Here is a 14,316-nt window from a genome sequence, read left to right as displayed (position 1 = left end):
ATTGGTGTAGTTCGATGCAATTGAAAAAAAAACTCTCAAGAAATGGGATGTACCTATTAATGTGGGATACAATGAATAAGAAATACAGTAAAGACCCGTTTTATCAGCCCCATGGTGTATTTTAGGCTAACGAAATGGGGGACATTAACTAAATCGAAACTTTTTTTCTTTCTTTGTAATAGACTGAAGCTGATAAAATATTCTTCCCTTTCCGTGATGTAGTATGATAACTATTTCTGATTATATAATAAAAATTTCTCTTAAAGGTGTCTTCTAGCATAAAAATAAAAAAAAAATGATTTTTTTATTTTCGCATATTTGCATTTTTAAGATAAGGAAACATGCTCAAGAAAGGATTTACTCTAATTCAGCTTTGTTCGTCTGCAAGAGTCCATCAAATATATTCTCATATTAGGCTGACAAAATCGGGGGCAGACTATATCGAGGGCTGATCAAATCGGGTCTTCAATGTACCATAATAGATAGGCAGTATTCGAAGAATATCGTTGTGGACGAGTCTAGAACAACTTTGTTTCTACTTGTCAGCGGCGTAGCCAAAAATTCGGTTTGGTGAGGGTTAGGTGATAATCGAACTTACTGTCCAAATGGCATAATTCCGAATCCGTCATCTTTGAAGTTTTAAAATTATAGAGAATTAATTTTTTGAAAAAATAGTAACAGAGTTCGTTTCTGTAGCGAATTTTCTGAAACTATCATTTAAAACAAGGCATGAATACCAGGCATGTCCAAATACGCCACGGCACCGCGTGCTGCATTTTAACACCACAACCGAGTGTATTGAAAGGAGCACCCCAAGCCAGTGCTCGATACGAAGCACCGATGCACGATAAACGAAGCACCTGTGTCGGTGGCGGTGTTACATTTTCGATCCGGTGCTTGGATGCTTCGGAAAACACTCGGGCTGGGTGCTTTGAAATTTCTGAAGCACCGGAGCCGAGCGCTTTCAACTTCGGATAACACCTCGGAAACTCTTTGACTTTGCACCCGTATCAAAGCGAGAATGTTTAAGTCCGCTAGCATATGCACAAAAAGAAAGAAAAAAAAGATTTTTCGGTGCTACGGAATAAAAGAGAACAGAAAATATACTTCTATAATCACGGCAGTTTGATTTTTAGTTAGATATGTAATTATAAAATATCCAAAGTCGATGCAAGTATAGATCGCGGTTAGTGGATTTTTTTTTAATTTTGCGTCTTGGAAATACTAGTCAATGAAAATTCTATTTCTTTATCTTCTTGCAAATGTATATCTAATTGAAAGCAAAAGATAGGAACTTTGCCATCGATAAACATGTTTTTTATTTTTTTTTATGATCCCAATCTATACGGATAACGCACATATGGTGCTTAGCTCAATTTGAATCTATTCCTATTGGCGCCATTTAGTTGGTATTTCTATACAACTCAATCTTATTATGGCGTTAGAATTGGGCACATGTTTCGAATTTTCGATCAATCAATCACAAGTATTTCACAGAATTTGGATAATTTTTATTATACGAAACTTTGGTACAAATTTTTATATATTCTATCTATTGCTGGTCGTAATAATAAAGTATTGAGTCATTTCGTGTCGCAAACTCTATTACAATATTTAGCTAAAATAGTGATGAACTGCCTCATAGTGCTTTTTAGGCTGACAAAATGGAGACACTGAAAAAATCAGTTTATCCGGTGATGCTATTACCTGTAAGTCGATTATTCTGGGAAAGTGAATGGGTTACCAGGTTGTTTTGAAAAAAGAATTAATTTCAATTAGAATGTCAAATTACAGTACTAGTTTTATCATTGCGGTAATAAAACGTATTTTCAGAGGAGCTAACCTCATATAAAATTGTGGTCCTTCGCTAAAACAAGGTCATGTATGATCATGTTTCTCAAATATTTTATATTCATTCCAAGCACCTCGGCCTGGTAAGTTAAAAGGGAGAGAGGCTTTGCTTTACTCTAAGGAACCATTCATAAATTACGTAACGCATTTAGGGGGGGAGGGGGTACGACAAGTTGTGACATAGGGGGGAAGGGGTGTTAACTACATCGTCACGTAACATGTTTTCATCGAAAAAAAAAAATTTCTTGGAATTTGTTTCGTAACAGGGGAGGGGGGGATGGAGAAATTTGTGACAATTTGTTACATAGGGGAAGGGAGGAGTCAATTTTGGGCAATTTTTGCGTTACGTAATTTATTAATGGTCCCTTAATGGAACTGGAATTGTTCATATCATTTGTAGCAAGTTACCTACTGCAGAGAACTTCAATTTTCAAAATTACTTGAAACACGTTATCGTATGTAAAGGCGTTAGGGCACAATCGAGTGCGCCCATACGATTTATTGCCGCATTATACGTCATTGCCAGTGCCATTACAAAACTTCTAACTCAGCACAATGCAAAGAAATGAATTTTGGCCGAAGTTCATTACGTTTCTGGCACATCCAACGGCGTCCGTGTGTTGACGTGCCGTTTGGTTCGCTGTACTTATAGACTTATAGAGAATTAATTTAGAAAAATCTACGTTATCATAAATATCGCTAGCTAGTGTCCTAGTCCTTATCAGTTCTTCGATAGTTATACTATATAAGCTATATTCATCATTCCGCATGTAAACTCAATAAAACAAAGACAAATTTAGTTGACAAGATGGTAAGTGATCACCCAAACCACATTCTGAAGACTAGATTTTTGTCTTGCTATATTCTGCATTTTTAATAATTGATCCGATACCTTGCCCTTTTTATATCTATTCTGCTTTAAGGTATACAAAAGCCAGCTTCAAATGGGTTTTTACAATTTGCTGGGCAAAATTTAATTTCTGCATGCATTTTAGATGCATAATTTTTTTTGGTTCTCTAAGGAGATTTCAATTCTTGCATAGTATAGTGGGAAAGTAGACTTACCAATCATAGAGAGAATAACTGTACTGGAAACAGTGATCGACGTAAGGATATGCGATGATGTTTGCTGATATGGTCGGGCATCTATCATCGACATAACCTTATAGTCCGTCGGAGATGGCAAACATGAGTTGGAAAGTTTGTGTAAACTAAAAGCATATTGACCACCAGACCATCCAGTACAATATTGGTCAATGAAGCTATGCTTTGTGTAAGTACTACGCACAGGAGGAGACTCCTCTCACTTGAACGTTGAGAAGTTAGCTAAAGCATGTAACACCACAACAACAACGAACAGCTCTTTAATTTACTTTACTTTTTTAGTAGTTGAAAAATTAATTGACTTACACCAGAAAATCGAATAACAGACAAATGATTTCCCGGATAACGCGACCTGTAATGCATTAAATACACCTTAAGTTTGTTTGAGAATTCATGCACAAATAGCTATACAAAACTGAAATATATCATGAACCCGTTAACAATATATTAAATAAATGAAAAGCAACTGAAAAGATAAATCACACCTTGGAATTTTCCAAATTGAATAGAGCCAAATTGATACATTTACATTTACCATATTTTATTTTAGATTCGATTACCCGGGGTAAGATTTTTTAAATCCCCGGATATTCGAATCTGACCTGTTTATTATTTGGAATAAATTTCCCTTATTCCACAGCAAAATAAAAAAAAATATGTGTGCATACTTTGCATCTATAAGATGTGAACAACATTCTTAAGAAATGATACTTGAATTTGCCTTGGTTCGTCAATAGACCATCGGTATAATTTGTGTTGAGTTTGTGTAAGTCATAGAAATTTAAACGCGTATGTAAATGATATGTTCCCACGCGAGTTGACTTTATTCGCTTGCATATTATCATATGATAAGTTGTTTCTTTTTACTTTTACTGTAAATTTTGACAAATGAACAGTATATTTGATTGAATTTATTAGAATGATAAAATACGATAATTTGTATTGAACAAAAACCAAAATATAAAAATTGTAATACAAACTAGTTGGATCCACTCACATTTGCCGGAAAGGTAGACTGAAAATATTGGTCCTAAAGTTTTTGTTTAATTCATACACGGCACTCATGAAATCATTTGACGGTAGCTGAAGCCGCCACTTTAGAAATTTTACTAAAATACTACAATTTCATGTTTGATTTTACCTATGCCGAAACCAAAGAGAATTTCCATAGATTTTAAATATTGATCTTTGTACCTAGAGTTAAAAACTAATATGTTTTCTCAATCAGTGACATATTCACTTTCCAGACTGATGGCTGGAAACATAATTTCTTTTTGAAATTATGACTAAAGCTGAATACTTTACAGGATACTTAACGACCTTGACTTATACTACATTTTCAGAAATCATAGTTTTATTAATTTTATAATGACGGGACATTATTTTGAGCATTTCGAGACAAATAAAAAAAATACAACGGTCAAACTGGGAACTTGCAACACTTCTGACTTCCTCTGCTAATGTAAATTTGGCGGTAATAATAATTTTAACAATTTGGAGTCAAAAATCTTAAAATTATGCAAAACATATGAAAGGTGTTGACCGAATAAAAATATTTAAAATCAACATTTTTTCTATCACGCTTTCCAATTTACTTTTCAATTTAATTTAGGCGCATATGTATTTCCATACCTGAATAAAATTTTCAAACTGAGCTATCTAGTACTAAGTTTCGGAAAACTTTGACACTTTAGTCTTTCAATGATACTTTTAGTAATACAAATGTGGAGTTTACAATCCAATCGCTATTAATCGTTAAATAGATAGTCTCAATATTAATTTTTTTAGTTTTTAGAAGAGAATTTTCTCTTATTTTTAAAGCATACAAATGACCGGACTATATTTAAATTTCGAAGTGCAGAAAAATCTTTTTAATTTTGATACTGAATAAAGGTCAGTTATGGTCTTCAGACGTAATACTCGGCCTGAGGTTGTTTGATGTAAGAGTTGGCTAAGATGTACAATTCGACTCCAGTACCAATGCCATTTTTGAATCCATTCATTTATCCAATTATAATTCCTACTTGCATACCTACTTAATCCTTCCTTACTGTATAATGCATTACAGATTCTTCACAAAGTACCAAGCTCGTTCATGCATATGAACGCACCAAATTGCTTTGAGCCACTTACCAAGCGACAGCAATAGCGCGGCTATAATCGCTACCGAAATATAAGCTGCCGTGTTTTACGAACTTAAAAACACTCGGTACGGTGCCAGCCGATGCCAGAAACACCTCGGTTGCGGTGCCTGCCGATGTGAGATGCACCTCGGTTACGGTGCCTACCGAAGTCAGAAACACTCGGGTCGGTGCTTTGCCGAAGCAACGAGCACGGTGGTTAAATATCATGCGCTGGCACCGACACCGGTGCCTTGGTATCGACGACCGGTGTCTGCTGTTGAGCGCCGGTACGGCGTGCCAACTTCAATGCTCTTAGTGGCGTGTTTATTGGTAGAAGTGCCCACCGTGCAGCACCGTTCGGTGCTTTTGCCATGCCTGATGAATACTACGTGTAGGGAATATATCGAGCTATAAAATGATATTTACTAAACATTCCTAATTTTTTTGTTTCTAGAATAACTTTCTATTGTGAGCTTCACAAACTCAAACTTTGGATAAAGTGTAAATTTTATTGTTTATAAACAGTAGAAGAGATTTATCAGAAACAGTAAAACCATAATAATTTATTTTAAAGGTAAATACAAATTCCCAAAATTTTGCTGAAGAAATTAAGTCTCGAACTAAATTTGTTGAAGGAGTAAATGCTTCATAAATACTTGGAGGATATAACACAGAAACTGTTGTATGTAATTTGTAATTTATTCATAAGCAGAACGAAAATTTGTCACTTACATAAACTTTGTATCATCAAGTCAAGGAAACAATATTATTTTTTTCATAAATTTTACTCTAATTCCAGAAAGTGTTATCTTCGTTAGCAATCATATTACGTCGTCTTAACTCTACGCATTACCAAAATAAAAACATGTTCAGCAAAAGCGGGTGAATGACCAAATGGTTAAAGCCCCTATTAAACAAAAAAAGAAATTTTCAGCAAATGTTGAAAGCTATGCCATTTCTTGGTGAGCAGTTCTACGTTTCATAGACATTAAATCAATTCAAACTTCGCTTCCTATTAAAAGAACCATCACTCCATATTACATATAGATATAGGAAATCTGACGATTATGATTGATTGCAGAGTTCTGGGATGAGTTTCTATTAGAATGTTTTCATGCAGGTATTTGATGTTGATGTGATTAGACAACTGTGAGATCAAAACAATAGATCAGTTGCAGATCAGGATCCCATTCCCACATTTTTTCAAATGTCCTCATGGTGTTTAAACAACAGCTTGTCAATGTAATAATCCGATAATTATTATTGTAATATTGAATTAAATCAGTCGGCCTCAATAAATTTTTCTCTTCAGTCCAATTAATTTTTCCAGGAGTGGAGGGGGGGGGGGGTTAGGTTGGGGTTAAGCCTCAAAGCCTCTTCTGGGGTGCGCCGTTGCTTCAAGTTATTTATATCACTTTTCAATTTTCGTGATATGCTTCAAATCGATCCCGATGGTTAGAAAATTTGCAGTCCAAAGGTTCGCGCAAATGAAATTTTCTGCACCGATAAGTGATCAAGTTCCATATAGACAACTTGGAATTGTTCGGTGGTTATTCTAGCGGATGTAGATAGAAAATTGAAATACGAAATTCGGTTTATCGAAATAATATTTCACTCATTTAAATGGATTATTACTATACTGAACAATAAATAAGCGACAAAGGGTAATCTAGAGTCTGTATACAATATAGAGTCCCGTACAGAGGAATGCGCAACACTGCGTGAAATACAGACTATTTATTTTTTTTCTGGCAACCGGAATATTTGCTGTAACTTTGAGTGACTTTGATCAAATCACAAAATAAAAACCTGTTTTAATCCACCTAGCGGTGCGATTGTGCCTTTCTCAAACAAGCACACGAGAATTTTTGTGTTGTTTATATTCATTATAAGCTTCCAAATGTATATATTACATCTTTATTACACACGACATGACAACTATATACAAGAATAGAAATCATTATTCGAGTTCTAAAACTTTGTAAAAGAAAAAATAGCCACATTAATATTAAATTGAAAAATAGGTGCGAAATCGGCAAAGTCCCAAAAATTTTCGAGATAACATAAAATCTCGACGTTTCATGCATTTTAAAGATGTTTGGCATCAAAAATACGAATTCGATTTCTGAAATTTCTTTGAAAAAAATTTTGAGCTTATATGGGAATTTCATATGTGACCGGACGGTTTAGTCTATATTTCCAGAACCATATAAGCGATCCGTACGAAATTTTATAGACATCCGTCGGGATATTATAGCTATCATTTGGGACTAAGTTTGTGAAAATCGGCCTAACCATTTCCGGGAAACTGATGTGAGTTCGTAAATTTTGAAAGATGGCCGCTTTTCCCGGGCACTTCCAGAACCGTCTATGGTGGTCAATGTAGTCAACGAAAGTTTGGTTGGCCGTCGGTGACCTAGAACAGCAAATTTAAGTTGTTTAAGAGACATTTTAGCGATATTTTCAACCTTTTTTGCTTTCATCGGAGTATCGGTTTGAATCACAATTTGCTATGTGATCGCACGCCACAACCTGTAACTCCGGAACCGGAAGTCGCATCGGGATGAAATTAAATAGCCATTTACGGGGACGCAATACCTTTCATTTGAGGTCAAGTTTAGTCAAATCGGTCTAGCCATCTCCGAGAAACCGATGTGACTGTTATTCTGAATTTAGATACTTCCGCCGGGGCTTCCGGAACCTATGATGGTAGCCAATGTGGCCAAATAGACTTTGAATGGATGTTAGTGACCTAATACTACAAATCGAAGCAGTTGTGGTCATATTTTGGAAAAATTTTCATCTTTATACATTCATTGCAGAATTTATTAAAATCGACATTTTCTGCGTGTTCGTACTCATCACCCTGTAATTCCGGAACCGGAAGTAAGATCCATTAGAAATTCAATAGCAGCCTATGGGAACGTTGCACCTTTCATTTGAGACTAAGTTTGTCAAAATCGGTTCAGCCATCTCTGAGAAAAATGAGTGACATTTTTGGTCACATACACACAAACATACGCACATACACACACATACATACATACACACATACATACACACATAGACATTTGCCGAACTCGACGAACTGAATCGAATGGTATATGTCACTCGGCCCTCCGGGCCTCCGTTAAAAAGTCGGTTTTCAGAGCAATTGCAATACCTTTCTATTGAGAAAGGCAAAAAGGTGCGAAATCGGCAAAGTCCCAAAAAGTTGATTTTTATAAAAAAAATTTTCGAGGTAACATAAAATGTTGACGTTTCATGCATTTTAAAGATGTTTGGCATCAAAAATACGAATTCGGTTTCTGAAATTTCATGAGGTCCCCCCTTTGAAAAAAAAAATTGAGTTCCGGCTTATATAGGAATTTCATATGTGACCGGACGATTTAGTCTATATTTCCCGACCCATATAAGCGATCCGTACGAAATTTTATTGACATCTATGGGGATATTATAGCTATCATTTGGGACTAAGTTTGTGAAAATCGGCCTAACCATTTTCGGGAAACTGATGTGAGTTCGTAAATTTTGAAAGATGGTCGCTACTGGAAGTCGGATCGGTATGAAATTAAATAGCCATTTACGGGGACGCAATACCTTTCATTTGAGGTCAAGTTTAGTCGAATCGGTCTAGCCATCTCCGAGACACCGATGTGACTGTTATTCTGAATTTAGATACTTCCGCCGGGACTTCCGGAACCTATGATGGTGGCCAATGTGGCCAAATAGACTTTGAATGGATGTTAGTAACCTAATACTACAAATCGAAGCAGTTGTGGTCATATTTTGGAAAAAATTTCACCTTTATACATTCATTGCAGAATTTATTAAAATCGACATTTTCTGCGTGTTCGTACTCATCACCCTGTAATTCCGGAACCGGAAGTCGGATCCATTAGAAATTCAATAGCAGCCTATGGGAACGTTGCACCTTTCATTTGAGACTAAGTTTGTCAAAATCGGTTCAGCCATCTCTGAGAAAAATGAGTGAAATTTTTGGTCACATACACACACACATACGCACATACACACACATACATACATACACACAGACATTTGCCGAACTCGACGAACTGAATCGAATGGTATATGTCACTCGGGCCTCCGTTAAAAAGTCGGTTTTCAGAGCAATTGCAATACCTTTCTATTGAGAAAGGCAAAACATACTGAATGAAAAATTAAGCAACTTTATCGTGGCAAACGGAACATCCCAGCGAAAACCATCTCAAACATTATTTCATCTGATTTATTGAATGCTATTTAATCAATGAATAACGTGTTTAAATTTATTCAATCAAATTGAGGCAACGCAGGACTCAGATTATTTTAAACGGATTTTCAGGATATTTTAAGCGGAGACCATGTCACTGTGACAGAAAAATAATAACCATTTGCAGTGAAGTCCAATGTTATACTATAATACCAAAACAAGACTTTAACAGTAACTAGGGTTGGGTATGTGTTGATTTTTACTTTTTAATTGTTATTTAACAAATCATTTTGTTCCACGCATTTCACATTTAATGCTAATTTACTGAATCATTGTTTATTAGAAAATGAAATTAATTATTACTTGAAATTTTAGTGTAAATTTATTGCAAGAACACTGCTTGAATATCGTCCAACTGCTCTTCGATTTAAAGATAACTTGAAGTTGCTTTCTTCATCATAGTTCATATTTGAAATTCCTTCATCATCTTATAAGTTGGACGATATAAAATGCTATGCTATATTTCACCCTAAGGAGGAAAATTTGGTAAAAACCAAAATTTCTCACTAGGGTGAAAAGTTTCGGCTTCACTTGTGTCTCATCGGCATAAACAGAACTTCTGCTCGAACGGGACATTACGTTTGATCAGTCGTTTGATTGAAACACATAGTGTGTTTTAGTTTTAAGGGATTTGCGTCAAGCCGGCGCTAATCTATTCCGACAATATGTTAGTGTCGGTTTCTGATGAGGCGAAGCCGAAACGCAACATAGTATGAAATAAGGATTTGTGCCCTCCTGTACAAAGACTGGTTTATACCAACAAATTTTCACCCTAGTGAGAAATTTTGGTTTTTACCAAATTTTCCTCCTTAGGGTGAAATATAGCATAGTGCTTTCGCATAGGCCTGCTAAGCCAAGACAAGTTTCGGCTTCACTTGTGTCTCATCGGCATAAACAGAACTTCTGCTCGAACGGGACATCACGTTTGATCAGTCGTTTGATTGAAACACATAGTGTGTTTTAGTTTTAAGGGATTTGCGTCAAGCCGGCGCTAATCTATTCCGACAATATGTTAGTGTCGGTTTCTGATGAGGCGAAGCCGAAACGCAACATAGTATGATATAAAATGGTTAATGAACTTAACCGAAGGCATCCGTAAATCAAACAAATCAAATCAGATCAGATCAAAAAGAGTATAATGAACAGATGGAGGAAAAAGTAAACCAGGTGGTACCAAATATAGTCTTGGTCAAAAATGTCTTCCTTTTTTTCGGGTGGATCTTGTGGAGTTGGAGTATTCTGAAGATCTTTGACGATAGCGTGTTCGATAACTCAGAACGCAATCTAGTGTACCATATTGCAGGATACATTCTTAAGAGGGCTAGATGTTGTTGGCTCGAATCAAAACTTGTCGAAAGTAAACAAAGTTCATTTCATATCGTCAAACTGGCGCACAGGTGGTGAAATCGCTACCATTCAATGGAGTGCTGGAGCTACTAGTTAGAATCGCTTGTGTTACTGGTGCCGGAAAACGAATTAGAACCAGCTTTCCTTCACGGTTGAACTTTACTGGGTTCCTGTAACCATCTGATACCCTTCAGGAACCTCTGTTTAAGGGGTACCATTTCGATGCGACTTAGACGCATAACCGAGGCCTAGGAACCGAAGCGGCGCAAAGCCGTATTTGTTTTTCATTGCGCTATAGAGAATATTTCGGGACGTCACGAGTCTCGTCACTTGTAATGAAAACGTTTCATCAAACCTGGCAAAACTCATATTCGCAATTAGATAATAGAGTGTTTTGTAACGTTCCGTTTGTGAATTTATCAACTATATAAAAAAAGAAAAATAAGCCTGATAGTCGTTCAATGGCACTGTAGAGGTTCGGTGAATCAATTAAAATATGCATTCATCGCGTTCTTGTTAATTTCTGATTTTTGTAAGCAATACAAGAAAGGAGAAAAGGTAAATATATAAACAAATAGTTTTTCAATCCCATTATTGTAATATTTTTCCTGCCAATAACAATACTCCCCTTGCGAGCACGCATGAGGGCATTGCTAAAGAAGTATGTTTGTTTACTTTGCACGATAGGTAGCCGGTGACATGATCGATTGGTAGATTTGGCTTCATTCTGTGCGAGCCTTTATATAAGTAAACAACGCCTTTGGGGTAATCCATAAACAACAAGCCACAACTTTTAAAGTATTCGAAATATTTATTTGATGTCTTCAGTAAAGTGGTTCGCCAAAGTAAGAGGTACAAATTTGCTGAAGGCATTATTTCTATACAATCATTTCCAAGAAAATTTATGAAAATATTTCACTCTTAGGGGGATCAATCAGTAAAATCACAATACCAAAAGAAAGGGCTTATTGTATACTTTAAATTCTCCGAAGATACTATTGACCTAAAATTATCTGTTTTGCATACATTAAATGTTTTTAGTCTTATTTCTGGCTATGGGAAATGATAAAAATCTTTCGTTCGCATTGAATGTTAAATATCTCTATTGATAATAGACCGTTTTCAACATATTTCGCTCAAAAGGTATTCGTATAAGCTTTCCAAAAATATATAAATTGTTTAGTTACGTTGTCAATTTCGGCAGCAACTTTCAAAAAACGCGATTTTTGCACCTTCAAACATTCATATCTTGGAAACTATACATCAGAATCAAAAACCATTTAATGGCATTCTGTATGGGTGATAGGCCTTTCATTAAAAGATTGGTTTTATTAAGATCGGTTCAGTCATTGCTGAGAAACACGAATGAGAGTTTGTCCGTTACACACACACCAGCAGGGGACAGCAAGGACAGGAAGGACAGGAGTCTAGGGGCCTAACGAACCCCCCCCCCCCCCCACGGCCCTACTGCGAGTTGGGGAGCTTTGCTAGGATATGGTGGGGCTAAAATAGGGCTCTTCTAAACCTCTAAAAAAGCCATAACTCCGAAAGCAGCTCCGACGAAGCGAGTCTGTGCCGCTTCTGCTAAGATCTTAAGATTCCAATAATCTAAGATCTAGGCAATAAAAGCACCCTAGCCCAACCGGAGTGCAAACCGGCACATCAGGATCGACGCCAGTGACATCCGGATTATGGTATACTGGCCATGGCGAACGTCAACGGACAGGACACGGATGACGAATAGGATGGCGACTTTGGGCTGACAGGCATGCTGTTCTACTCCCTGAGTAAGGAAGGATGACACCGACTTGAAATGGCGAGTGCGCTAACAGCATGGCTGCCTCCGTCCCAACAAAACCCTGGCAGGTCTCCGGATACGTTCGAAACTCGCCATCATTTGGTTGGTGGTACTAGGTTCGGATGAAGCATTCCCGATTTACGCCGATCCGGCTCTGAACACTACTCCTCATGAAGGATAGTGTCAACCCTTGCATGACCTCACTGCTGCTTTTTGGCAGCATAGATAATCATGGGATCGCGAGAGGCGACTATGTGCAGCGAGTGGAGATAGCGGCCCGGAGTTGGGACCCAATAAAATGGAGAAAAGACAAGCAAGCGATATAAATGGAGCAGGCACTGTGAATCCGTTTGCCAGAGGTGGATTGGTGAGGTCACCACCACCAATAGTAGCTGAAGTCATCCAGCAAGAGCAGGAGGAGGGGAAGCCGAAGCAACAGCAGCAACAAAAACAGCCGGAGCAGAGCGGAATGAGCTACACCCCACAAACGCCAAAGGTAGTGGTAGCGGGGCACTTGGTGGAGGAGCTCCACAAGTTCGTGGACACGAGAAACAATGTCCACAAAGACATTAAGGAGATGGTCATCAAAATCCGGAAGGCGCTACTGTCTGCCGTAAAAGAGTACGATACGGCAACTCCCATAACTCCAAAGAGGACAAGATCCTCGCCAGAAGACGAAAGACCAGGCGGGTCAAAGAGGAAGACGCTCGAGGACGCTGTTGCTGCCGAAGGAAAGGACGCCACCTTACAGGGTGAAAGCTGGAGTACCGTTGTAGGTCGGAAGGAGAAACGCGGGAAACAGCAAAAAAAAGAAGGAAGAGAGAAAAGGGGAGCTGAAGAGGAAATCAGAACCCTCGGCTCGTCAGAAGGCGCCTAAGGGAGAAGCAGTGCTCGTCAAAGCAAATGACGAGACTACGTGCGCAGCACTGCTCAAAAAGGTCAGAGAGGACCCGGAGCTGAAAGATTTGGGGGAAAACGTGTTAAGAGTCAGGCGTACCCAAAAAAATGAGATGCTCCTCGAGCTTAAGAATACTACGACTAGTAGCCCTGCCTTGCAGGAGACTATAACTAAATTAATGGGTGGAAAGGCAGAAGTTGAAGCCTTAAGCCCGGAGATGGTAATTGTGCAAGGACCTCGACGAAATAACGACGGAAGACGAGCTGAGAGGTGCTATGAAGCAGCAGTGCAAACTGGGCGAGGTGCACATGACGATCCGATTAAGGAAGGAATACGGAGGAACGCAAACAGCGATGATTCGTTTACCGGTAACCGCTGCAGACAAGGCGCTGGAGGTAGGTAAAGTTACAATTGGATGGTCGAGATGCCTACTGAGAGCCGCCCCACGAGTAAATAAACAAGCGGAGAAATGCTTCAAATGTTTAGGCTTTGGACATTTAGCAGGGGCTTGCAAAGGCTCGGACAGATCCGGGATGTGCTGGAAATGCGGAGAGACGGGCCATCTTGCGAGAGACTGCACGCAGAGGCCGAAGTGCTTGCTTTGCATATCAGCGGAAGGAAACGACCATCAGACGGGTGGCTTTAAATGCCCAGCCTACAAGAAGGCGACTGCAGGCCAACGGTGATGGAGGTGACCCAGATAAACCTGAATCAATGTGATACCGCACAGCAACTGTTGTGGCAGTCTACGACAGAAACTATGTGCGATGTCGCTTTGATCGCACAGCCTTATCAAGTCCCCCCTAATAACGGTAACTTGGTGGCGGATAAATCAGGAACCGCTGTGATACAAGTAATGGGAAGATTCCCCATCCAAGAAGTGGTAGAACGTTCATACGAGGGTTTCGTGATAACCAAAATT

The 14,316-nt window shown here is 38.2% G+C and overlaps 1 protein-coding gene across 7 annotated transcripts in view; it reads right to left on the bottom strand.

The window, feature by feature from the left end:
• Positions 1-14,316, bottom strand: part of LOC131678512 (nose resistant to fluoxetine protein 6) — a 1,156,332-nt gene that overhangs the window by 26,769 nt on the left and 1,115,247 nt on the right. The gene's annotated exons all lie outside the window — the stretch shown is intronic.

This window comes from Topomyia yanbarensis, chromosome 2 (assembly GCF_030247195.1).
Source record: "Topomyia yanbarensis strain Yona2022 chromosome 2, ASM3024719v1, whole genome shotgun sequence".
Classification (NCBI taxonomy): Eukaryota; Metazoa; Arthropoda; class Insecta; order Diptera; family Culicidae; genus Topomyia; species Topomyia yanbarensis.
Note: the sequence above shows the minus strand (reverse complement) of the source record. Positions and strands in the feature narration are given on the sequence as shown.